The sequence below is a fragment of the Bubalus bubalis genome, chromosome 13 (genome assembly GCF_019923935.1).
Source record: "Bubalus bubalis isolate 160015118507 breed Murrah chromosome 13, NDDB_SH_1, whole genome shotgun sequence".
NCBI lineage: Eukaryota > Metazoa > Chordata > Mammalia > Artiodactyla > Bovidae > Bubalus > Bubalus bubalis.
In genome coordinates this window covers 5,796,989-5,821,563 of record NC_059169.1, presented here as the reverse complement: position 1 = coordinate 5,821,563, position 24,575 = coordinate 5,796,989, and the positions used below count along the sequence as shown (strand labels likewise).

Genomic DNA, 24,575 nt, shown 5'->3' with positions numbered 1-24,575 from the left:
CTATCAAACCGAGAAATAGAACGGAGTTAACGTCAATGTATATTACTAAGTAAAAGAAGCCCATCTGAAAAGATTACATACTGTATGAGTCCAATTAGGTGACATTCTGGAAAAGGCAGGACTATGCAGGTAATAACATGATCTGTGGTCGTCAGAGGCTGGGACCAAGGAGGGAAGAACAGGAGAGCGCAGAGCAGTCTCCAGAGTGTGAACATATCCTGTGTGCTAGTGTGATGATGGATACACGTCATGAGGCACTTGTCTACACCCATGAAATGCACATCACCACGAGTGAGCTTTAACATCAAGTATGGACTTAGGGTGATTTCGATGCATCTGTGTAGGTTCCTCTTTGGTAAAAGATGCACCATTCTGGTGTGTTATGTTAATAATGGGAGAAGACGTATATGTGTGATGGCAGGAAATACATGGGGAATGTCTGTACCTTCCCTTTGCTCTTGCTGAGAGCCTAAGACTGTTTTTCTTTTTGTTTGTTTGTTAAGAAATTCCCTGACAGTAAAGCAGTTAAGCCTCTGTCTTTCAATGCAGACGGTAAGGGTTTGATCCCTGGTCTGGGAGCTAAGATCCTGCATGTCTCACAGCCAAAAGAAAAAAAAAAAAAAAGTAAAACAGAAGCAATACTGAAACAAATTCAGTAAAATTTTAATTTAAAAAAAGGTATTCATTGATTTTTTCTTATGTCCTCATCATACATCTCCAAGTCATTGTTCTTAAATTTTCTTCCTTTGAAGAATTGCTTGGTAACTTGGTTACTTTTGCAGATTGCCAGGCCCCATGCAGCTGCAGTAAATTTGGATTGTCTATAAAGTCATTGTCTTTATCAAGCACCCAGGGTGATTTTAATGCTGGGTGACACGTTGAGAACAACAAAGCTACAGAGAAAAAGGACAGTAAGTAGGTAAGGAGCATCACAGTGATAATATGAAAATGCAAAAGCATGAAATCCAGATTGCCTACTTTGGTCCTTTTCCTGTTTTAATAGAAAATACGTAGAACACGTATTTTCAGATTCCTTTCAACACGTTGACTAACTTACATTCAAGCTCTTCCCAGCTGTAATATCTGATTTTATCTTTCCCCTCTCCTTATGGCAACTTTTTAATAATTTCTTATTTAGGTAAAAGGAACAGTTTTTTGCCTACATTTTAGAATTTTTTCTATAAGTTAGTCATAGCAGATTAAAAGTTTAAGTAATTTCATTTCATCTTTCTAACTTGTATATATAAAAAAAGGATAAGCTTAAATCAATGGCAAAATAAGATTTTTAAAAATAGTTCTGAACTTCAGGGATCCACTTTTGTTCTTCTTTTTTTACCCACTGATAACTTAGTGTTGACATTTCATGTTTTACTTGTGGCTGTTGTAATTTGTCATTAACAATATTCCTGGGGCTCTTTAGTTTGCCACAGTAAAGCATAGCCGAGCAGCTAGAATGTGGAAGAGTCACTCGGTGAAATTATATTTATAGGCACAGCAACAGAACTATTATAGAGCAATTCCACAGTGATTTTTTAGTCATACTGATGAGCTATAATCTGGCTACAAAGGAGTGAGGCTATAGTTTATTGGTCTGAAGCGAAGTTAAATTTAGATGAGTTCTATAATAGATTATTCTTCATTCTCAGTCTAGAGTTCTAATCAGAGCTACCTAATCTTTGAATTACAGGAATACAAATTAAATTCCTTTGTCTCCAAAATGAAGCTAATTTCTCCAATTTTCTCACCAAAATTTTCTCTGGAGCAGGAAAGTAGGCAAGTGCCATCTTGTAGATACAATCCTGTGAAAATCATTCATATGCTAGAAATTTACTTGACAAGAAGAGTTCAAGTTATGATTCTCAATTCTAGAACAGATAATCTAATTTTTTAAAATACTAATATTTCATTTATATGCATTGCATATTTCCATGATACCATATTTAATTCACTGTAAATAATGAAAATATTCAGAAATACTGAATAACTTTGCCATTGCCAAATATTAACCTCTGTATCTTTGATTCACTGAGAAAATAGTCTGTGTGAAGATTCACAAGAGCCCTTCCACAAATACCTAAACCACAGGATTACAGGAATTCTATAGAAAGAATCTGATTTAGTTGTCTCGACATCTTTCAGAACATGTGTACTCAGAACGCTGCTTATTGCTGGTAAAGCACATAGCAGGTGTACTTTAAGAGCACAGTCATTCTGAGTGTTAAATTAATCAGGGACAATGAAGCTGAGGTGAATTTAATACCACAATAATGAAACAATTAGACCGAGGTGGGTTTAATACCTTAGCAGTTCCATCACGCTCACGCTCAGTCGTGTCCGACTCTGTGACCCCACACACTGTAGCCCACCAGCCTCCTCTGTCCATGAGATGTCCCAGGCGAGAATACTGGAGTGGGTTGCCGTTTCCTGTTCCAGGGTATCCTCCTGACCCAGGGATTGAACCAGCATCTCTTGTGTCTCCTGCATTGGCTGGCAGGTTCTTTACCCCTGAGGCACCTGGGCAACCTTAGTAGCTCCATAAGGAAAACCAAATGTACACCTGTAAATGTCTCAAAGTTAAGAAGTCAAAACCTGAAGGACAACCAATCACAGATGGCTAGATTTTCCTAAATAGATCAGATCAGATCAGTCTCTCAGTCATCTCTGACTCTTTGTGACCCCATGAATTGCAGCACGCCAGGTCTCCCTGTCCATCACCAACTCCCGGAGTTCACTCAGACTCACGTCCATCGAGTCGGTGATGCCGTCCAGCCATCTCATCCTCTGTCGTAAGGCAACTCCTTGTGCTACAGCCAAATAAATAATTTCCTGGCTTTGCTTCCACCTCTTGACTCTAGAAGTCTCTTCCCAAGCTCCCATCTGGGGGGCTTCCCAGGTGGCTCAGATGGTAAAGAATCCATCTGCAATGCAGGAGACCCAGGTTTGATCCCTGGGTTGGGAAGACCCCCCTAGAGAAGGGAATGGCTATTCACTCCAGTCTTCTTGCCTAGAGAATCCCATGGACAGAGGAGTCTGGTGGGCTATCATAAATAATCTGCCTGCAATATGGGAGACCTGGATTCGATCCCTGGATTGGGAAGATCCCCTGCAAGAAGGCATGGCAACTCACTCCAGTATTCTTGCCTGGAGAATCCCATGGATAGAGGAGCCTGTTGGGCTACAGTCCATGAGGTAACGAAGAGTTGGACATGACTGAGCAACTAAGCACAGCACAGCAAGCTCCCACCCATGGAGTGCTCCTAACTACTTCCTGTTTGGTGCTCCCGATTTGGAATTGATTTGCCTAAAGGAACACTTAAATGTGTAACAAATCTCAGTTTTTCTTTTAACAGTTCATAAATGTCTTATAGCCACCTTTTGGCTGTCAAGATGGTCCCAGCCAATGGGAGAGAGACTAATCAATAAAAGACAATGTTCTAACCAGTCTAATTTTGTAATATAAGTTGGATACGTCTATAAATTTTAATCAATTATTTCATAGATGAATCAGTTTGAGGGATTTAGAACTGAATATCTGAATCAGTAACCACATATACAAATAAAATGTCACGAAATCTGATATGCATCCATATTAAAATGATCCATTTATAAAAATGAAAGAATCAGCCACAAGAAAATATTCCTGAATTGGAAAAGTTAACTTTGTAATTATTCTCTTCAACTTGGAATGGGGAGGTGGGGAGGAGAGGAAACTGGAAAGATGCCAGAGTCAAAACTTTCATGAGAAATAAAAAAAAAGAGTTGAAAGAGCATTCTTTTACAAGTGTCTAAAAGGCTTTGAAAATGTCATTCGTCTTCTAGAAATCTCATGACTTTTAAAAAGTAAAACTTACGATAAATCTAAAATTAAGCAGGAGATAGTATTTCCCTTTGCTAACACTCACCTCATTTTTTTCTGGACCGTTCCATTGTGAGTCTACAAGGCAATTTGCACTGTCATTTTAAAAGCATTTCTTAGATATTTGCTAGGCATTTTGTGGAAGGAGACACTGAGGCAAAGACGCTAAGCTGCACACCCACCGTTAGATAAGAAAGTAGAAGTTAAGTCAGCCTCAGAAACCAGATACTCAGGCTCCTGGGCCTTAATTCTTAAGCCACACTCCCATTTAATATATCCACTGTGGCTTTTACCAGGACAAAAAAAGTAATTGGATCCATGAATGCATAGCTTCGGAGGGTGCTATCAGCGTTACACATTATCTTTCATCTTGAAATCGCACAAAGCTTTATTAAACTGTTCAAGAAGGAAGTGTTATTGTTCCCATGTACCTCTCTCTCCCCAAAAGATAGCTCAAGTGGATTTATCAGGTGGCTAAATGTGGGTACTAAAGAGGTTAAATTTAATTCAGGGGGAGATATTTCCCTTATGAACAGAAGAGCTTTTGTTATGTTGGTGCTAAAATGGTCCCCTTGTCAGAGACTTATGTCCTATGTGGTCCTCCCAACCCAGTTTAGAAAAGGAGAGGAAATTGACCACGGAAACTGTGTTTGGTACATTTGAGAACCAAAATGTAAATTTTCATTCCATGGCATGCTCTAATGCAGGGAGGTTAAAGTGTTTCAGATTTATCAGCAGCTAAAATTATATTAATCAAAAAACCAGTATTTATGTAAGCAGAATAAAGGGAAGAATAGATTTAGAAGTAATCTGGGTAATTTAGGCTGAAAAATATTACTTCATGAACCTTTAAGATATTTTGAAATCCAAACTTTTTCCTTTTTAAAAAACTAAAAAAAATATATATATTTATAGATACTACCTCTTATGTTTAGGGCAGAAAGTAGTAGTAGTATCTGTTTTGTTTTTATTGAAATATCTACTTACAGAATATTGGTGGAAAAGTGTCTGAATAATGGGTTCAGTTATTCACACTTATTTTGTGTATCTCTCAGGAAAAAAATTAAGAGCTCTTACACTAATCTTTTAGAAAATCATACACATTTATACATACACTTTTTTAATTTTATATATATATATACATATATATATACACTTTTAAATTAAGTCAACCCTAAATAATAATCATTGGAAGTTCTCACCATTATGCCAATTTACTAAAACCTTATCTCAATAGTTCTCCACAATGATACAATCTATTACTAATTTTTTCTGGCCCTCCCAGGGATATTTTTACTCACCACTTAGAGAAACCAAGACAAGAAAAAAAAAGAAAGTTCTTATCTGAAACTTGAACTTATCAAAACTTACTTGTCTAGAAATTAGCCTGGGAATATCCAGGCACTGGAATTTCTCACTTTTTATTTTCTTTCTCAACTTTAAATACTGAAAGGATAAAGACATTTCCAAATGTCTACATTCTGAATTTTCAAAAAATTACATTTAAAGCTCTGAAAATACAATAATCAGATTGCTTTGTGATTCCTACCATGAGTGCTATCTTTTTATATTCTTAATCATTTTCATGCAGTGCTTTTTAATTTGGGGTATAGTTGATTTATAATATTGTGTTAGTTTCAGGTGTATAGCAAAGTGATTCAGTTATACATACACATACGTCTCTCTCTTTTTTTTTTTTTCCATCCAGTGGTATTTTTACAGAAAGTGAAAATGATGCCTTCTTCTCACACTGAAACATTCACCTGTCCTGAAACACATGGGTCCTTTTTAAAATTTTTACATATGAGGTATCAGAAAATAAGTGGGGGAGGTCAACAGGCTCAATTCTTTCCTTGGGTGATTTATGATGTGGGTGTGAAAAAGGAAGTGGGTATATAAAAAAAGAGGCCTTTCTTTTTCTCTAAGTCTGGTGAGTGGCTGTGGACGGAGAATGAACTCTTTGGCCAGATACAGTCTCGATCACTCCCAATTTCCTTCCTCTCAATTCACTCTATTCGGCTACATTACCTGGTGAGGCCAAAGGCATTTGAGCCTTGACACCGCTTGAGTCATCACCGCCTCGCTACATCAGGGGCCTGCTGATCGGTGCCTGATGCCCCGTCTCCCTGCATAGCTCAGGCATCCCCAAGCGGCTGTGAACTCAGGGTAGCACCACTGAATGTTTTAACATCCCTCTACGACTCAGGATGCTTTCTATGAATTCTTCTGAGAAACCACCAGCAATATCTGCATGAAATGTGCGTTCCTATTCCCAGGTTCAGCTGAAGAACTACGCAGACCTTCCAAACTTCCTTGTTGTCCACCTCCTCCAATTCTTCTCCCATCCAATCAGGCCCACTTGGTATAAAGCACCCATCTACATCAGAAGCTCTGACCTCCATCTGACGGGACATAACATCACGCTCCTCCCAGACCTGGAAACTGTGAGGCTTATTCCTTCAAAAACACAGTCATCCATCCAAACAGAGATACGCAGTTTGGGCGTAGTCTGTCAGCTGTAATTTCTACTACTTTCCTAACTTACATTTCCTCCAGTCCATGGAGATATGTGACTTAATTCTGAGTTACATACTTAAAATGTGGTGGTTATAATTGTTCTCAGATGAATACAAAAATTTTTTTAAGTTCAAATAAAAATAAACTAATATAAACATAAAAATCATAAATTAAAACAACTTTTATTTTACTCATAAGGTATATTAAGAAAAAATGTGTTGCTGTTTAGTTGCTAAGTCATGTCCAACTCTTTTGTGGTCCCATGGACTGTAGCCTGCCATCCCCCTCTATCCATGAAATTCTCCAGGCAAAAAATACTGGAATGGGTTACCATTTCCTCTTCCAGGGAATGTTCCCAACCCAGGGATCGAACCTATATCTCCTGCACTACAGGCAGATTCTTTACTGCTGAGTCACCAGTGAAGGCCCTAAGGGGAACTACTATTTTTAAGAAAAGATTAGTTAATATTTTAATAGCAAATTAAATATGACAGAAAAATACCTTTTGAGATAGATACCTGGTAACATCAGAACAATTTTAATTCCTAAAATAGGCACATGGAATTTACAATAATAGAGGGCTTTGAGAATCATTTCAGAATTAATTCTGTGCCTCGGACATTAATTCCTTTGCCTGTCAAAATTCATTAAAAATCAATTTAGCTGCTTATGTTTCAGCCTTGCTCCAAACCGAAATAGAATCTATCATTCAAAGTAATTTTCACAAGTTTTATACTGATCAGTATTATTTAACAGTCCGTGATCGTAGTTCAGACCAGGAAACACAATTGGTTTCCTGGTCACCTCTGAAGAACTAGTTAGGCAAAGATAATACACCAGAAGCAGCTGATTAGAAACTCTAAGTTGATCTTAGGCTGAAAAATGTTATAACAAAACAGCAGCACATCTATTTGAAAAGACTATCTTTTTTTTTTTTAATGCAAATGTATACAAGTGCATTTTTTTCCAATAGATCTTTCCTTCAGATTCAGTGGGAAGCCACAGTGTGTTACTTTCATTACAGAATTTCTATGGGGTTTCCCCATCATGTAGCCGCATCCCTGCATAGAGTTTGAAAGCATCAATTCTTTGGCACCCAACCTTCATTATGGTCCAACTCTCACATCTCTACGTGACTACTGGAAAAACCACAACCTTGATTATGCAGAACTTTTGGAGGCTAAAAGTTGAAAATTAAGATGTCAGTAGATCGGTTCCCACTGGAAGCTCTGAAGGAGAATCTGACTTGTATCTCTCTACTGGTTTCTGGTAAGGGCTTTGATACCTGGCTTTCCTTGGTGAGACCCAACCAGTCCATCCTAAAGGAGATCAGTCCTAGGTGTTCATTGGAAGGACTGATGTTGAAGCTGAAACTCCAATACTTTGGCCACCTGATGCAAAGAGCTGACTCATTTGAAAAGACCCTGATGCTGGGAGGGATTGGGGGCAGGAGGAGAAGGGGACGACAGAGGATGAGGTGGTTGAATGGCATCACCGACTCGATGGACATGAGTTTGAGTGAACTCCGGGAGTTGGTGATGGACAGGGAGGCCTGACATGCTGCGTGTTCATGGGATTGCAAAGAGTCGGACACGACTGAGCGGCTGAACTGAACTGAACTAAACTGGCTGGTTATCTGCATCGCTCCAAACTCTGCCTGTGTCTTCACGCGAGTTTCCTCACTCTGAGTCTCTCTGTCTTTTCTCCCTTCCTATAAGGACAGTAGTCACATTGGATCTAGGACCCACCTTACTCCAGTATGATCTGATCTTAACAAATTACATATGCAAGACTCTATTTCCAAACAAACCACATTCTGAGGTTCTGGAAAAGCAAAATTATGCAACCCAGTACAGACCACTCTCCAGAACTTTAAACAATCCATAAAAACTGTTCCTCTAATCTCCCTCTTTTTCCAGTTGTCTTATTTAGCGAAAGTCTTTATGAACTCATTCTTCCAGAAGTAGTTGTGAAAATAAAGCAGGTTGGAATAATAAAAAGCCTTGCAAGTATAAAAAGTATTCCATAACACATATTTATCATTTTAGCAAATGAGAATTCTTAGTAAGTGACATTTTACAAATTAACATCACAAAATTAAAATTGCCTGTCATTAAAATTTTATCTTTTTTATCTAAATGAAAATTAATGATTTTAGCCTTTTGGGGGACTTTCTTTTTTTTGTCAATATTTGAAAAATTGTGGTAGTGAGCTAACCTGTATGAACTGGCACATATAATGTTGCTTGTTATTTCTGGCTTGGGTATTATGTAAAACTTGACATTTAATTTCGGTTCCTAAGTGTCACTAGTAAAGAAGGAAGGTATGTCAATGGTAGGTATTTGCTATTTGTTTTTGACTTGTTAACATCTCAACCAGCTTCCTTTTTGAAGGGGGATCTCTACAGGTTAATTCGATGAGGCTGACCTTCATTGCTAGGGAGACTCTTCTAGGGGAACTTCTTGGTATTGAAAATTTGAGATGATTCTTGGTGAGGAGTAAAGGTGCATGTTAATATGACAACTGTCTTCCTCTTGTCTCCTTCAAGAATAGTAATGATCATCAGTTCAGTTCAGTTGCTCAGTCGTGTCCGACTCTTTGCAACCCCATGAATCACAGCACGCCAGGCCTCCCTGTCCATCACCAACTCCCGGAGTTCACTCAGACTCATGTCCATCGAGTCAGTGATGTCGTCCAGCCATCTCATCCTCTGTCGTCCCCTTCTCCTCCTGCCCCCAATCCCTCCCAGCATCAAAGTCTTTTCCAATGAGTCAACTGTTCGCACGAGGTGGCCAAAGTATTGGAGTTTCAGCTTTAGCATCATTCCTTCCAAAGAACACCCAGGGCTGATCTCCTTCAGAATGGACTGGTTGGATCTCCTTGTAATCCAAGGGACTCTCAAGAGCCTTCTCCAACACCACAGTTCAAAAGCATCAATTCTTTGGCATTCAGCTTTCTTCACAGTCCAACTCTCACATCCACACATGACCACAGGAAAAACCATAGCCTTAACTAGACGGACCTTTGTTGGCAAAGTAAAGTCTCTGCTTTTCAATATGCTATCTAGGTTGGTCATAACTTTCCTTCCAAGGAGTAAGCATCTTTTAATTTCATGGCTGCAGTCACCATCTGCAACCCCATGTCCAAGGAGTGGTGGCTGCATGGGCACAGAAGGGCCTAGAGGAGCTATTCCATGTTCAAGGTCAGGAGGGGTGGCGGTGAGGAGATACCCCTGGTCCAAGGTAAGAAGCAGTGGCTGCGCTTTGCTGGAGCAGCTGTGAAGAGCTACCCCACGTCCAAAGTAAGAGAAACCCAAGTAAGATGGTAGGTGTTGCAAGAGGGCATCAGAGGGCAGGTACACTAAAACCATAATCACAGTAATGATCATAGGCAGGGTTTGTTTAGGACTCCCTAAGAATCAAGCCCTGTGGAGATAGAAATCAACTGAAGCACTTCATCTAATTCTCCCAAGAAGCCTATGAAGCAAATGCCATTATCATTTAGTCATGAAGATGAAGACATAAAGGTTTGGCTTGGCCTTCCTACTACTAGCTCAGCATCGTAGGATTAGAGTTCAGATCCCTTACCTCCAGAGACCCAGGTCTACACCACCACACATACTGCTTGCCCCACCCTCTGAGGGGACTATTCAAAATATTCTGTGCTCATTAAAACTCTGACTCCTCATTCAGTTCCTCAACTCTTGGCAGATATTCACTACTCCTAAGTATATCCTGTTTTAAAGGTATCTAGTGTATATTTCTTGTCTCCAGGCAAGTTCATGTTTGTTCTTTTACTTATGCTCAAGTTGTAGACTGTTAGGCCCATTTTATAAATAAAATTGTCATTTGTTAGGTCAGCAGCCGGAGAAGGCAATGGCACCCCACTCCAGTACTCTTGCCTGGAAAATCCCATGGACGGAGGGGCCTGGTGGGCTGCAGTCCATGAGATCGCCAGGAGTAGGACATGACTGAGTGACTTCACTTTAAGTAATAAAAAATAAGAACCATAGAAAGATTCCCTTAATATCCTATCATTGTTGCTCAGTCAGTAAGTTGTGTCCAACTCTTTGTGACCCTATGGACTGCAGTACACCAGGCTTCCCTGACCTTCACTGTCTCCCAGAGTTTGCTCAAACTCACATCCATTGAGTCAGTCAATGATGCCATCCAACCAACTCATTCTCTGTCTCCCCCCTTCTCCTTTTGCCCTTAATCTTTCCCAGCATCAGTGTCTTTTCCAGTGACTCAGCTCTTCCCATCAGGTGGCCAAAGTACTGGAGCTTCAGCTTCAGCATCAACCTTCCCAATAAATATTCAGAGTTGATTTCCTTTAGGATTGACTGGTTTAATCTCCTTGCTGTCCAAAATATTCTCAAGAGTTTTCTCCAGTACCACAGTTCAAAAGCATCAGTTCTTCAGCTGCACTCAGCCTTCTTTATGGTCCAGTTCTTACATCCCTACATTACTACTTAAAAAACCATAACTTTGACTATATGGACTTTTGTGGGCAAAATAATGTTTCTGCTTTTCAATACACTGTCTAGGTTTGTCACAGGTTTTCTTCCAAGGAGCAAGCATCTCTTAATTCAATGGCTGTAGTCACTGTTTGTAGTGATTTTGGAGCCCAAGAAAATAAAATCTACCACTGTTTCTACTTTTTCCCCATACTTGCCATGAAGTGATGGGGCCAGATGCCATGATCTTAGTTTCTGAAAGTTGAATTTTAAGCCAACTTTTCCTCTATCCTCTGTCACCTTCATCAAGAGGCTCTTTAGTTCCACCATTAGAACCCAGTATTCAGACCTCCCTGCTCCATCTCTTCCCTATAGGCAACACACACCTCCACCAAATTTCTGACCCCACCCTTTTCTGCGCTCATGGAAATAACTACTGATTCAATTACTCCTGTTCATGGATTCTCACCATCAATATTTAATGTGCTAGGACTTGAGCCAACTTCATGACAAGAAACCTTTACCCTTCAGCTAACAACCTCTTTCCCTCTCTTTCTGTCTTGTTCTCACTCTTGTTCTCTCTCCCATTCTATCTCTTTTTCTCTTTCTGTGGATGAAAACATGATTTTAGTTGAGCATGGCAACCCACTCCAGTGTTCTTGCCTGGAGAATCCCAGGGACAGCAGAGCCTGGTGGGCTGCCGTCTATGGGGTCACACCGAGTCGGACACGACTGACGTGACTTAGCCGCAGTAATCACATCAAATCACTCAGGAAAGAGGCACTAAAAGAAAGATGCGGACATAGAAATGTTCATTCACATAAGAAAGTAATGATTAATGTAAAAAGCAGACAAAAGAGTAAGTGAAATATTTGCTGAACGCAAAAGGAATCATTGTCTTTCTCCTTCTTGGAAAAGACAAACCTGTAAAATGCCCTTGCTATCTCTATTTTATTATTGCTCTATCAATTTTTCTCATCTGTCTCATGCCTAATCATTCAACTAAATCATTTTACCTTAGTCTGTAATGTAAATTTGGAATCCAACGTACAGCTTTAAGTTCTAAAGGTCCTACTGAATAGCGTTAGAAAGTTTCCTGGTCCTTACTTTTGGCTCCTGTTATAATTCACACTCCTTGTGCTAATCCACACTGCCCTTTTTCTTAATCTTCATTGCCAGCACCTTCATTTTTACTTTGATGTGATTTTGTTTTTTTAGAATGTGTAATCATATAATAGGTTTATGCTTAGATTTTAAGGAAACTGCCCCACTGTTTTCTAAAGTGATTGAACTATTTTGTGTTATTGTCAGGAGGCTATAGGAGGTCCAGTTCCTCCATATTCTCATGAGTACTTGGTAGCTTTGACTTAGTCAGTTAATAGAATGTGGTGCTGCTGCTGTACTTCGGTTGGCATTTCTCTAGTGACTAATAACTTGAACATTTTTCATTGCATAGTGGCCAAGCATATGTCTTTGGTGAAGTGCCTTTTAAAGTCTGGATCATTTTTTATTGGATTGGTTGCTTTGTTCTTATTGAATTTTGATATTTCTTTATACATTCCAGGTAGAGATCCTACATTAGATACATCATTTGCAAGTATTTTCTTGTAGGCTATGATTTGTCTTTTAATTCTATTACAATGAATTTTGAAGAGTCAAAAGTTGTGTTTTATTTGGTTTAGATTTAAAGACCAATTTGTCAATCTATTTTTGCATGAATTATGCTTTCAGTGTCTCATTTGAGAAATCTTTACTTAACTCAAATTCATAAATATAGTACCCTATTATTTCTTCCAGTAGGTTTATAGCTTAAGGTTTCATATTTTGGTCAATAATTCACCTTGAATTACTTTTTATATATAGTGATGGATATAGATAAACATTAATTATTTTGTAATGAATACCAATTGTTTTAGCACCATCTGGTGAAAAGATGACACTTTCCCTTCAAATCCTCTTTATGTCTTTGTCCAAAATCAATTATCCATAGATACATAAGTCAATTTTGCTACTCTGTATATTGTTCTACTGATCTATTTGTCTGCCTTAATGCCAATATCTAATAAAATCATTCTTATTCCCAAATTTGTTCTTCTTTTTTCAAAAAATTATTACCACTATACTATATCCTTTGCATTTCCATAGAATTTTAAATTAAGCTGGTCAATTTCTACACATAGTTTACTAGGTTACACTGAATTTATAGTTCAATTTGGGGGAAACTGGTATCTTAAAAATATTGTCTTCTGACCCATGGAAATATATCTTTCTGCAATTTTTAAGATAAAATTTAATTTTTCCATAATGTTTTATATTTTTAACTGTATAAGCCTTTCACATATTTTGTCAGGTTTATTAAGTATTTGCTTCATGCTGTTATAAGCAGCATTTTTATTTTACATTTCAGACTGCTCAGTACTGTTATTTATAAATATAATTGATTTTTGTATATTGAGCTTGTATCCTGCAACCTTGCTAAAATTACATATCTGTTCTAGTAGATATGTACAGATTCCTTTAAGTTGTTTATGTAGTTCATTATATTATCTGCAGCTAAAAATCAATTTACTTCTTCCTTTCCAATCTGCATTGTTTTTCTTTATTTTTCTTACCTTGCTGCTGTGGTTGGACTCTCGAGCAATATGTTAGCTAGAAGTTCTGAGTGCAGTTATCTTTTTCTTGCCCCTGAATTTAAGTAAGCAATTATAGGGCTCAATTTGCTTGCTTTTTTTCCTGGGCTTTCAAAAATTCTCTTCTAGGTTGACTGACATCCCATGTCTTACAAACTATTGTTTCAAATATTTTGTCTATTTTTGTTTGTTATATGTCAGAGTAAATCTAGCTCCTATTTGTCCATCTTGGCCAGAAATGTAAGTCCATTTTGGCTTTTTAAATGTTTAATGTTGATATTAGAATTTCTTCTCTCATAAATATTACATTGCTGGGGATGTTATCTACTTTCAGAACTCTGATTGTCATTTATACACAAATGCCTCTTACATTCATATCTCTAGCCCAGGTCTCTCATTTTGAATTTCAAGGGTATTTTTCAATCACCAAGTCAACATACAGTTTCACATGAAAATTCACAGGCCAGTCAGATGTGGCATGTCAGGAATGAACCCATGCTTACCCCGCCACTTACTTGATCTATTGAATTTCCTGTCTCAGCAAATGGCATCATCATCTATTATTCATGTCAGAAACTTGGAAGTCAACCGTAACTCTACCCCATTGCTCAAATCCCACTCAATCACCAAGTCCTGTTGAGTCTACCACCATAAATATATTTTAAAAACTTTCTGTGGTTTCTTTCAGCTACCCATCATGTCATTTCCTTTCAAAGCCCTCTCTTATGGGTTAAGTTATGTCTCCCCAAAAGATGTGTTAAAGTCTTAACCCCTGATGCCTGTGAATGTGACCTCCTTTGGAACAGGATCTTTGCAGATGTAACTAGTTAAGAGGAGGTGATCTGGGTCAACCTGATTCCAATAGGGCTGCCGTCCTTATCAGAAGAGGCGGAGAGACACAGAGGCAGGTCCACGTGAGGAAGACCATGGAAGATGCACAAGTAAAACATCATGTGCTGATGGAGACAGAGAATGGAGTAAGGTGTCTACAAGTGAAGGGATGTGGTGATTATCAGCACGCCTAGAAGCCAAGAGAAAGGTATGGAACAGATTCTCCTCTAAAGCCTTCAGAGGTGCCTGATGACACCTTGACTTCAGACTTCCAGTCTCCTGAATGTTATGTTGTTCTAAGCCACTCAGTCTGTGGTACCCTGCTATGGCAGCCCTAGGAAACCAATAAACTCTGTTAAACTCATTTCAACAATGGGTGCTCAAACAATCTCCTTATGTGTCACCTGGAATCATTCTTGGCCTCTCTATATGCCACCCACCATGCAGAAGTCAGAGTGGGCTTTAAAAAGGCAGATTTGATCACATTGTTGCTCTTGTTAAAAACTTTTAGTGCCTCCTTCATATTTCAGGATGAAGTTGGGTTTTTTTTTAATACAGTCTAAATGGAGCCAAAGCATCACCTCCCCAGCCTCCTCTCTGCAATGCCTTCTTCTCTGAGAGTGAAAGTCACTCAGTCATGTCTGACTCTTTGTGGCCCCATGGACTATACAGTCTATGGAATTCTCTAGGCCAGAATACTGGAGTAGGTAGCTGTTCCCTTCTCCAGGGGATTATCCCAACCCAAGGATTGAACCCAGGTCTCCCTCATTGCAGGCGGATTCTTTACCAGCTGAACCACAAGGGAGACCTTCAGTGTTTTTGCTCCTTCAACAAGCCGTGCTCACTGTGCTCCTGAGATGTCACACACTGCTGTTCCCTCTGCTGGGAATACCCTGGTCCCTTGGTTGACTTCCATCCATTCCTTAGAGACCTACTGAGAAACCACTTCCTCAGAGAAATCTCTTCAAGGTACCTGATAGTAATGTCATACCTTTATTCTCCTCCATGCTCTTTCTTCACGGACTAATACAAGGGCACACCTTCAGAATATAAAGTGCTTGCTTTTTTAAAATTCATATAATGGATTCGATGTAAGTGCTAAGTACCCGTGGGACTCACCATCCATGGATATGTCTGTGCCCTCAGCCCCAGCATCCTCAGTATCAATTATTTTCACATACCTTCTTTTCCTAACCATCTCTCCTCTCAACCCAGCTCTACATTTCCAATCGATTCTAAGGTAAAATGAATCACCCAAGCCCAAAAGATCTGAAAGAACTGAGAACTGGGGAAGGAATCAAGGTATGAAAAGACAAGGAAAGAGAGACATGGAAGCAGAAAAACCATGATAGACAGCGGCATATTGGGAATGACACCACTTGCCAGCTGGCTTAGAAAATGCTACTCTTACATTTATTCAATTATTCATCAATCATTTACCACATTTAACAAATCAATGAATGGATTGGTTCCTCTTATGTATATTTGTATTTGTAGTCCTTGCGGACACCTCTCTTCTCTCCAGGGGCTTCTGTTGTCGTTGTTTTTATTCAGGCCATCTTTGGAGGGGGTTGTTTGTTTGATAAACCTGATTTAATTTGTACTATAATATTCTGATGGAGCCAAGGAATAAAGTGATCTGTTCTATTATTTTTATAGTAAGAACTTCTGAGTTCTGCACCCTATAAGAGAAATACTGGTAAGCATTTCTAATTATTTGGTATTTTTGGAAATATACATTTTAGAAATTGTTTGCTGCTGCTGCTAAATTGCTTCAGTCATGTCCGACTCTGTGTGACCCCACAGATGGCAGCCCACCAGGCTCCGCCATCCCTGGGATTCTCCAGGCAAGAACACTGGAGTGGGTTGGCATTTCCTTCTCCAATGCATGAAAGTGAAAAATGAAAGTGAAGTCACTCAGTAAGTGTCTGACTCTTTATGACCCCATGGACTACAGCCTACCAGGCTCCTCCGTCCATGGGATTTTCCAGGCAAGAGTACTGGAGTGGGGTGCCATTGTCTTCTCCAAGAAATTGTTTACCCCCCACCCCGAAACTTCTCCCTTTTATTCATACAGAATACATCTTTAAGTCTGGTAAAGAGGAAACTGTGAAACTATTACAGGGGGAAAAAAAAATCAGTCTGCAAGATGATAATCAAATACCAGAGGGAACGGGAATGTAATCATCAGTAAATTTGAAGTAAAAACCAGAAAGCGATTTAACCAATTTTAAAAATGTGGCTATGTACTATTTTTGAATAAAAGCCTATGTAAAATGCAGTGAATTTCAAATATATACTTTTGTTTGGTCTACAATGAAATATTTAGAGGAAATTGATCATCAAAGCCCTGTTAAACACAATCCCTATAATTGCCTGCTATCTATTTCGGCATTTCCGATGAAGTAAATGGAGTGACCAATGTCAACGGGCAACATTTAAAAAGCCATTTCTTTGCGATTTAGAATACTTTGCCACCCCTGGGGACATGCTTTGAATCTGGCAAGAACATTAGCTGATCATGCTACTTCAACCTGACAGCTTCAGATTTTTAACAGGGGAAAAAGGCAGAACTAATGGATGTGAATAAGCTTAAAAGCAAGGGAACTTATCAATCACGGTAAACAGCTGTATTTTTGGAAGTTAATAGAGGTACTTCTAAAAACACAAAAAGTCAATAGATATTTTTCTTGCAACCAATAATTTAAATCAGGTCTTCTTCATTTGTCTCTCCCCCAGCCCCAAACCTGCCTCCTTTCTACTCTTATTCACTATAATATCCTTGTCAACATTGATTAACAGGAAGATGTTCTCTTTAGTCGTACCATTTCACTTTCCAGAAAGGAATAACACGGCATCTAATCTTATGAAAAGATAACTCCAAAGATGAATGAAGCAAATCAAATTATTAAAATGATTATAATCCTTTCTCTTCCCTTTCTGATTGCATAATAGAGACCATATACACACAATGCTGTCTGAAACTGGTACATTACTGAGTAATGACTATAACTATTTATCTTTTGATTCAACCTCAGGCACATAACGTTTTACATATATATTTCAAAGAGCTTGAAAACCCGATTATCTGTTTTGCTTTACAATCATTTCAAAATATTCTACTATTGTATTCTTCCACAGAGGCCTCCGACCCATTCTTTTCCAGAACAAATTCATTTTAGCACGGATTCCTAGTGTGACAGTGATTAAGGAAGCACAATAAGACTCTGCTTACTCCACCGGAAAAGTGGAAAACATTTAATTCCATTCTCTAAAGGATTAGGATCAGACCAAGCCGTTGGTCCTTAGAGTATGATGAAATAAATATTCTCAGTATGGAACCCCAAGGCTACGAGCCTGTTTCAGATGCTATGATGGTCCTTTCTCAAAGTGAAAGCCCACTTTTCTATTAGCATAGCTTGACTATTTGGGATAGAATTTAAAATGCATCAGGATTAATTTCCTCCTTTGCAGGTTGCCTGACATCATTTGTAAGGGATAGTGAAACACTTAAGAGGCAGCTACGCTCCAATACATTAACTCTTTACCAGGAGAGATGGAGGGTATAAACACACACATTGCATTAGAATATGGCAGTGCTCAGGAACTATGGGCAGTACCCAGAGGACCATGGTCTCTGGGTGTGTCTAGGACTTATTTGATGGAAGTAAACATTTCTTGAAAATGGATTTTTTCCAGATAAACATTTACATGTAAATGCATAAAATTTAATGTCAGGCTTAATAGCGTAAGCTTTAAAGTCAGATGCCTGGATTTGAATCTTTGCTCCAACATTTTCACTGTGACCTTGGGAGAGATACTTAACTCCAAAACCTCAGTTTTCTCATCTGAAAAAATAAGGCTTAATAATGTATTTTAATTGTTTTGGAGTACTCAGTGTTTGCATCAGGTTTGAATTAGATCTGCTGAGATTTTTCCTTTGGGTTATATACTAACATGGGCTTCCCTGGTGGCTCAGTGGTAAAGAATCTACCTGCAATGCAGGAAATTTGGGTTTGATCCCTGGGTCAGGAAGATCCCCTGGAGAAGGGATTAGCAATTCACTCCAGTATTCTTGCCTGGAGAATTCCAAGGACAGGGGAGCTAAAACCCACGGGGTTACAAAGAGTCAGACATCACTTAGTGACTAAACAACAACATAAATATATATATTTTTATCCCAACCAAACTTCCCAGTTTTCATTCCAAATCCCAAAGAAAGGCAATGCCAAAGAATGCTCAAACTACCACACAATTGCACTCATCTCGCACGCTAGTAAAGTAACGCTCAAAATTCTCCAAGCCAGGCTTCAGCAATACATGAACCGTGAACTTCCTAATGTTCAAGCTGGTTTTAGAAAAGGCAGAGGAACCAGAGACCAAATTGCCAACATCCGCTGGATCATGGAAAAAGCAAGAGAGTTCCATAAAAACATCTATTTCTGCTTTATTGACTATGCCAAAGACTTTGACTGTGTGGATCACAATAAACTGTGGAAAATTCTGAAAGAGATGGGAATACCAAACCACCTGATCTGCCTCTTGAGAAATTTGTATGCAGGTCAGGAAGCAAGAGTTAGAACTGGACATGGAACAACAGACTGGTTCCAAATAGGAAAAGGAGTATGTCAAGGCTGTATACTGTCACCCTGCTTATTTAACTTATATGCAGAGTACATCATGAGAAATGCTGGACTGGTAGAAGCACAACCTGGAATCAAGATTGCCGGGAGAAATATCAATAACCTCAGATATGCAGATGACACCACCCTTATGGCAGAAAGTGAAGAGGAACTCAAAAGCCTCTTGATGAAAGTGAAAGTGGAGAGTGAAAAAGTTGGCTTAAAGCTCAACATTCAGAAAACGAAGATCATGGCATCCGGTCCCATCACTTCATGGGAAATAGATGGGGAAACAGTGGAAACAGTGTCAGACTTTATTTTTGGGAGCTCCAAAATCACTGCAGATGGTGACTGCAGCCATGAAATTAAAAGACGCTTACTCCTTGGAAGGAAAGTTATGACCAACCAAGATAGCATATTCAAAAACAGAGACAATACTTTGCCTGCAAAGGTCCGTCTAGTCAAGGCTATGGTTTTTCCTGTGGTCATGTATGGATGTGAGAGTTGGACTGTGAAGAAGGCTGAGCACCGAAGAATTGATGCTTTTGAACTGTGGTGTTGGAGAAGACTCTTGAGAGTCCCTTGGACTGCAAGGAGATCCAACCAGTCCATTCTGAAGGAGATCAGCCCTGGGATTTCTTTGGAAGGAATGATGCTCAAGCTGAAAGTCCAGTACTTTGGCCACCTCCCTCGAAGAGTTGACTCATTGGAAAAGACTCTGATGCTGGGAGGGATTGGGGGCAGGAGGAGAAGGGGACGACAGAGGATAAGATGGCTGGATGGCATCACTGACTCGATGGATGTGAGTCTGAGTGAACTCCGGGAGTTGGTGATGGACAGGGAGGCCTGGCGTGCTGCGATTCATGGGGTCGCAAAGAGTCAGACATGACTGAGCGACTGAACTGAACTGAAACTTCCCAATGAAAAGAGTCACGTTAGCATCTTGAATTCGGCTAAGTCACAGTCAAGACTCCTCACCCACCAATGTGAGAGGATGTTCTTTTAAGTCTTTAAGTTTCATGGTGATTTGTTACTCAGCAATAAATATTAATATAATAACTAATCAGAATTCTGTGTTTGGCTTAATACTATTTCATCTCTAAATTATTAGTGAAAGTTATATGGTCACAAACATACTACTTTATGAGCTATTTTCATCAGTAAAACAAACAAATACTAGAACGCCAAGAATCCTGTGGAATGTTTTGAATTGTTAGTGAACTTATGCAGACAAGTATTTGAAGATTAGTTTCTCTCAAATAGGGATGAATGGCTCCCATCACCATGGTTACAGATCTATAATATGCTGCATGGAACACTATATTTTCAATTGAAACTGCTGATCGACGCTTCCCTACTTTTCCTAATTCAAGTTACTGTTTCAGGGAGATGGCTGATGATTAAAATGTTGCTTATTAATTTTTGTGCATTACTCTGGAAATACTCTGTACTATGTGGTTTTCTAAGACTATTAATAAAAAGAGAGACTGTAGACAATGTGACATCCCATCCTTGGAGTGAGATCTACAATTGAGGGTGTGGGTTTCCCAGGTGGTGCTAGTGGTAAAGAGCCCACCTGCCAATTCAGGTTAAGAGACAACAGGTTCTTGATCCCCTTTCTGACTTGATCCCCTTTTCTTCTAAAGAATAGTAACTCAGCATTTGACAAGGTAAACCAAACAAGTGGACAGAATTCATTTGTTTAGGTGCAAAGCTGAACTATTTTTTTAAAGCCCTTTTTTTTTTTTAAGGTGATAGAATTGTAGTTGCAACTGTATGGTCAGCAAATGATAAAACGCTACATCTATGCACCCAGTGGCCTGTGGATTTTCTTTCCTTTTTTTTCTTTTCTAATGCACCTCAAGGTTAACAACTGACTTTTTGTTGATGATACGATTGAGCCTCCTGCGAGTGTGCATGGCACAGACAATTTGCTTATCTCACCTTGGCAAAGCTGCTTCAGCTCGGGTAGATTTTTATTAAATACAATTTTCCTAAGGGGGAAAAAAAATAGAAAGAAAAAGGTGATGTGTCTAGTAAATAGCTGTAAAGGAAGTCTTCTGTCCTCGTGTGATCATATCTTTGTAGATATTGTACTTGGTCCTTAAGTGTGTGCTAAGTGGCTTCAGTCATGTCCAGCTCTTTGCAACCCCATGGACTGTAGCCCGCCAGGCTCCTCAGTCCATGGGATTCTCCAGGCAAGGATACTGGAGTGGGTTGCCATGCCCTCTTCCAGGGGATCTTCCCAACCCAGAGATTAAACCCATGGCTCTTATGTCTCCCATATTGGCAGGTGAGTTCCTAACAAAGAGCACCATCTGGAAAGCCTGACACAATCAAGTATAAACTGCACTCCAAGGATGGGATGTGATACTGTCCACAATTTTCAAACATATACCAATTTTTATTGAAATTCATATATATATAATTTTAATATATGTAATATGATTATATATATGAATATTGTATCAACATTGGACTCTAGAATCTTTTAGGAGTCACAGATATAGGAATGAAGATAAATAAAAAACTAACAAAAACTTATTACACCACGAATATACTATAAGAGCCTGTCTTTCTGCTGCTGCATTTCGGTCTAGCTACTAAACTTCCCTATGCCACGATTTACTCAGTTATGAAATAGAGATAGTAAAATGATTTATCTCATAAGTCTGTAAATGAGTTAAAACCTGAGGAATCTTTCAGTCCAGCCTAGTTCCCCTGAAAGACCTCACTAACTGTTAGCGGCTGTGGCAGGCTTGCTGTATGCTATATATTATGAGTTAAGAGACGCTGTGCTTAATAGATTGGATATGCTCTTTTGCGTCATGCTTAGAAGGTTGGATTGTCCTGTGCAAAGATTTATACAAATGTAAACCAGGTGTCTCACACGTATTCCGCCTTCAGGGTTGGGTCATGCTTCCCTTTAATGCCTAAATAGTAATAGCCCGTGTCCCTTTGTGTATTATGGCAGAAAATCGAGTCTTTTATGGGGTTTCTCTCCTCACATCTTCCTGGGAATCTCTAGAAAATGCTTACATATCCCACAACTTTGTATGTCGTTGTTGCCCGCTGCCCTTCAGCAAAGCATCTGCCTCTAGACGCCCACTGGGCACTTCTCAATGCTCGTCCTTTCTTTTTGTTGTGGCTTCCTCGGATGGATCCTCCCACCCCACGCACCACCCCCCACACACACTGCACTGTGCGGCATCACTTCAAGGTTGGATCTGCCCCATGGTCCCCAGCAACACAGTTGAAATCAGGCTCTCACTAGGCACAAGTTTCACTGAAGCCTGCAGAACCCAAAAGACATAGCCAAGTTGGGGGGGGAATCCCACTTGACTAGTAGTCAACTGTCTACTGCGTGATGTTGCTCAATCCGGAAAGCTCGGGAGCTGGCCACGGTGACTACTCAGTTCTTGTTCAGGGTCTTGCTGGTCCGAGGCGGCTCGCGCAGTGGCTGCTGGGATTTGGTTCTGAGCTGTGATTTAGATCTAACTCACTCACATGCAGAACCCACCTGCCAATGCAGGAGACAGAAGAGAGACAGGGTGAATCCCTGGGTTGGGAAGATCCCCTAAAGGAGGGTTTGGCAGTCCGCTACAGTATACTTGCCTGGAGAATCCCAAGGACAGAGGAGCCAGAGGGGCTACAGCCTATGGGGTCACAAAGAGTCGGACATGACTGAAGTGACTTAGCACACACAGACTCACACCTGCATGCTTCTCTTCCTGCTAGGACCCCGGGTGACATAGGGCATGTTCCTCTTGTGATGTATGGCAGAGACACTGGAGGCCAAGACATACCACAGAAGTTCACTTAAAGCGTCTGTCACATCATATTTGCTAATAGCGATTGGCAGAAGCATGTTTCAATCAACAAGTCCAGAGGCAACAGTTGGTCAAAGGATGTGCAATTAACCTGCCCTCCTGGAGGGTCTGTGAAGTCACGGAGCAAAGGAGCCAGGCGTCATCCTATCACCATAGAGAATGAAGACTCCAGAACAGTAAAGTGAGTACCACCTCTGACCACTCCAAGACTTACCAGGCTAAGCCCCTTTCACAGAGGTTTTAATAATGGTCCTATCCCCCCTGACCCCAATTTTTTGGCAAACTGTAAGGCCTAAATCACCAGTGGAAGTGTCTTTAATAGATTTATTGATGGGAAGCTATTTGTAGTATCCAGAGAAGACTAAAGTGTGTTGGTTGCTCAGTCATGCCCAACTCTTTTGTGACCCCCATGGACTATAGTTGGCCAAACCCCGTTGTCCATGGGATTCTTTAGCGAAGAATACTGGAGTGGGTTCCCATGCCTTCCTCTAGGGGATCTTCCCAACCCAGGGACTGAACCCAAATCTCCTGCATTACAAGCAGATTCTTTACCATCTAAGCCACCAGGGAAGCTCCTGGAGAAGGGTAAATGTTTTCCTAAAAGAAGCATCCCATGATGGAACCCATGATGGAGCATGAAGAAAGTCTTTTACAATGTTTAACAGACCATGTTGCATATTTCATGCCTGATTTTTCCAAACTGACTTGTTTCTGGGAAAAAAAAATGTTTGTTTTGTGCAATCATATAACTTGTTGTTTTGTTTTGTTTTTTTCCTTTATTTCTGAAACAAAGGAAGGGTGACTGCACACTACTGAATTCAAGCTACTTCAAGGAAAGATACCTTGTTGGCTGGTTGCATTGGCTGTCTTTCTTTTTATTTTTATTTTTTAATTCTGGTCTTTGATATGTCCAAGAAATATTGAAACACCTAGCTTCAGCCGGGATTTCCCATTGCAAAATGTTTCAAGTAACAGATCTGCAAAAGAGTTTGGCTAATTTAAGAAACCTCAAGAGGCATATGGGCTTCCCTGGTGGCTCAGACGGTAAAGAATCTGCCTGCAATGCGCGAGACCTGCCTTTGATACCTAGGTTGGGAAGATCCCCTGGAGAAGGAAACAGCAACCTGCTCCAGTATTCCTGCCTGGAGAATCCCCATGGACAGAGGAGATTGGCAGGCTGCAGTCTATGGGATTGCAAAGAGCTGGACACAGACTGAGCGACTAAGCAGAAGCAGCAGCAAGACGCATATAGGCTAATGGAGGCCAGCAAAGGTAGGTGAGAACAAATGCTACATCAATGATACTGCAAACTCTCCAGGGCTGGGGGAATTTTTGCTTCTCTGGATCCATTAGGAAATGAACCCATCTGTAGTCAGGTCACTTTTATGGGCAGATTGTCTGCATGAAACACATGTGAACAGAGAAAGGTGGCTGTGAGAGTGATAGGCACTTTCAGTAAAGCATAGAAATAACCTATTGTTGCTGTTGTTTAGTCACTAAGTCCTGCCTTAGTCTTTGCCACCCCATGGACTGCCGCATGCCAGGCTTCCCTGTCCTTCACTATTTCCTGGAGTTTGCTAGATGGTAGATGGAGTTTGACACCATCTACCATCTCATGCTCTGTCGTCCCCTTCTCCTCCTGCCCTCAGTCTTTCCCAGCATCAAGGTCTTTTCCAATGAGTTGGCCCTTCGCATCAGGTGGTGAACGTATTGAAGCTTCATCTTCAGCATCAGTCCCTGCTAAGACGAGGTTATCTCCGGAGAACATGTTCAAAGGTATTCAGTGATGACCTTGGTAGTTTATGGGTTTCCAGGCTAGTCAATTCCTGTTAC

The 24,575-nt window shown here is 40.0% G+C and overlaps 1 long non-coding RNA gene across 2 annotated transcripts; it reads left to right on the top strand.

Moving 5' to 3' along the window:
- Positions 1-14,313: 14,313 nt before the first annotated feature.
- LOC123328895 lies at positions 14,314-15,940 on the top strand. 2 transcript variants are annotated; one of them, XR_006543896.2, is made up of 3 exons: positions 14,347-14,498; positions 15,065-15,259; positions 15,506-15,940. It is a non-coding gene; the product is annotated as an uncharacterized LOC123328895 (long non-coding RNA). The 2 variants fall into 2 exon arrangements; XR_006543895.2 differs by having other exon boundaries at positions 14,314-14,498; positions 15,065-15,940.
- Positions 15,941-24,575: the final 8,635 nt, after the last annotated feature.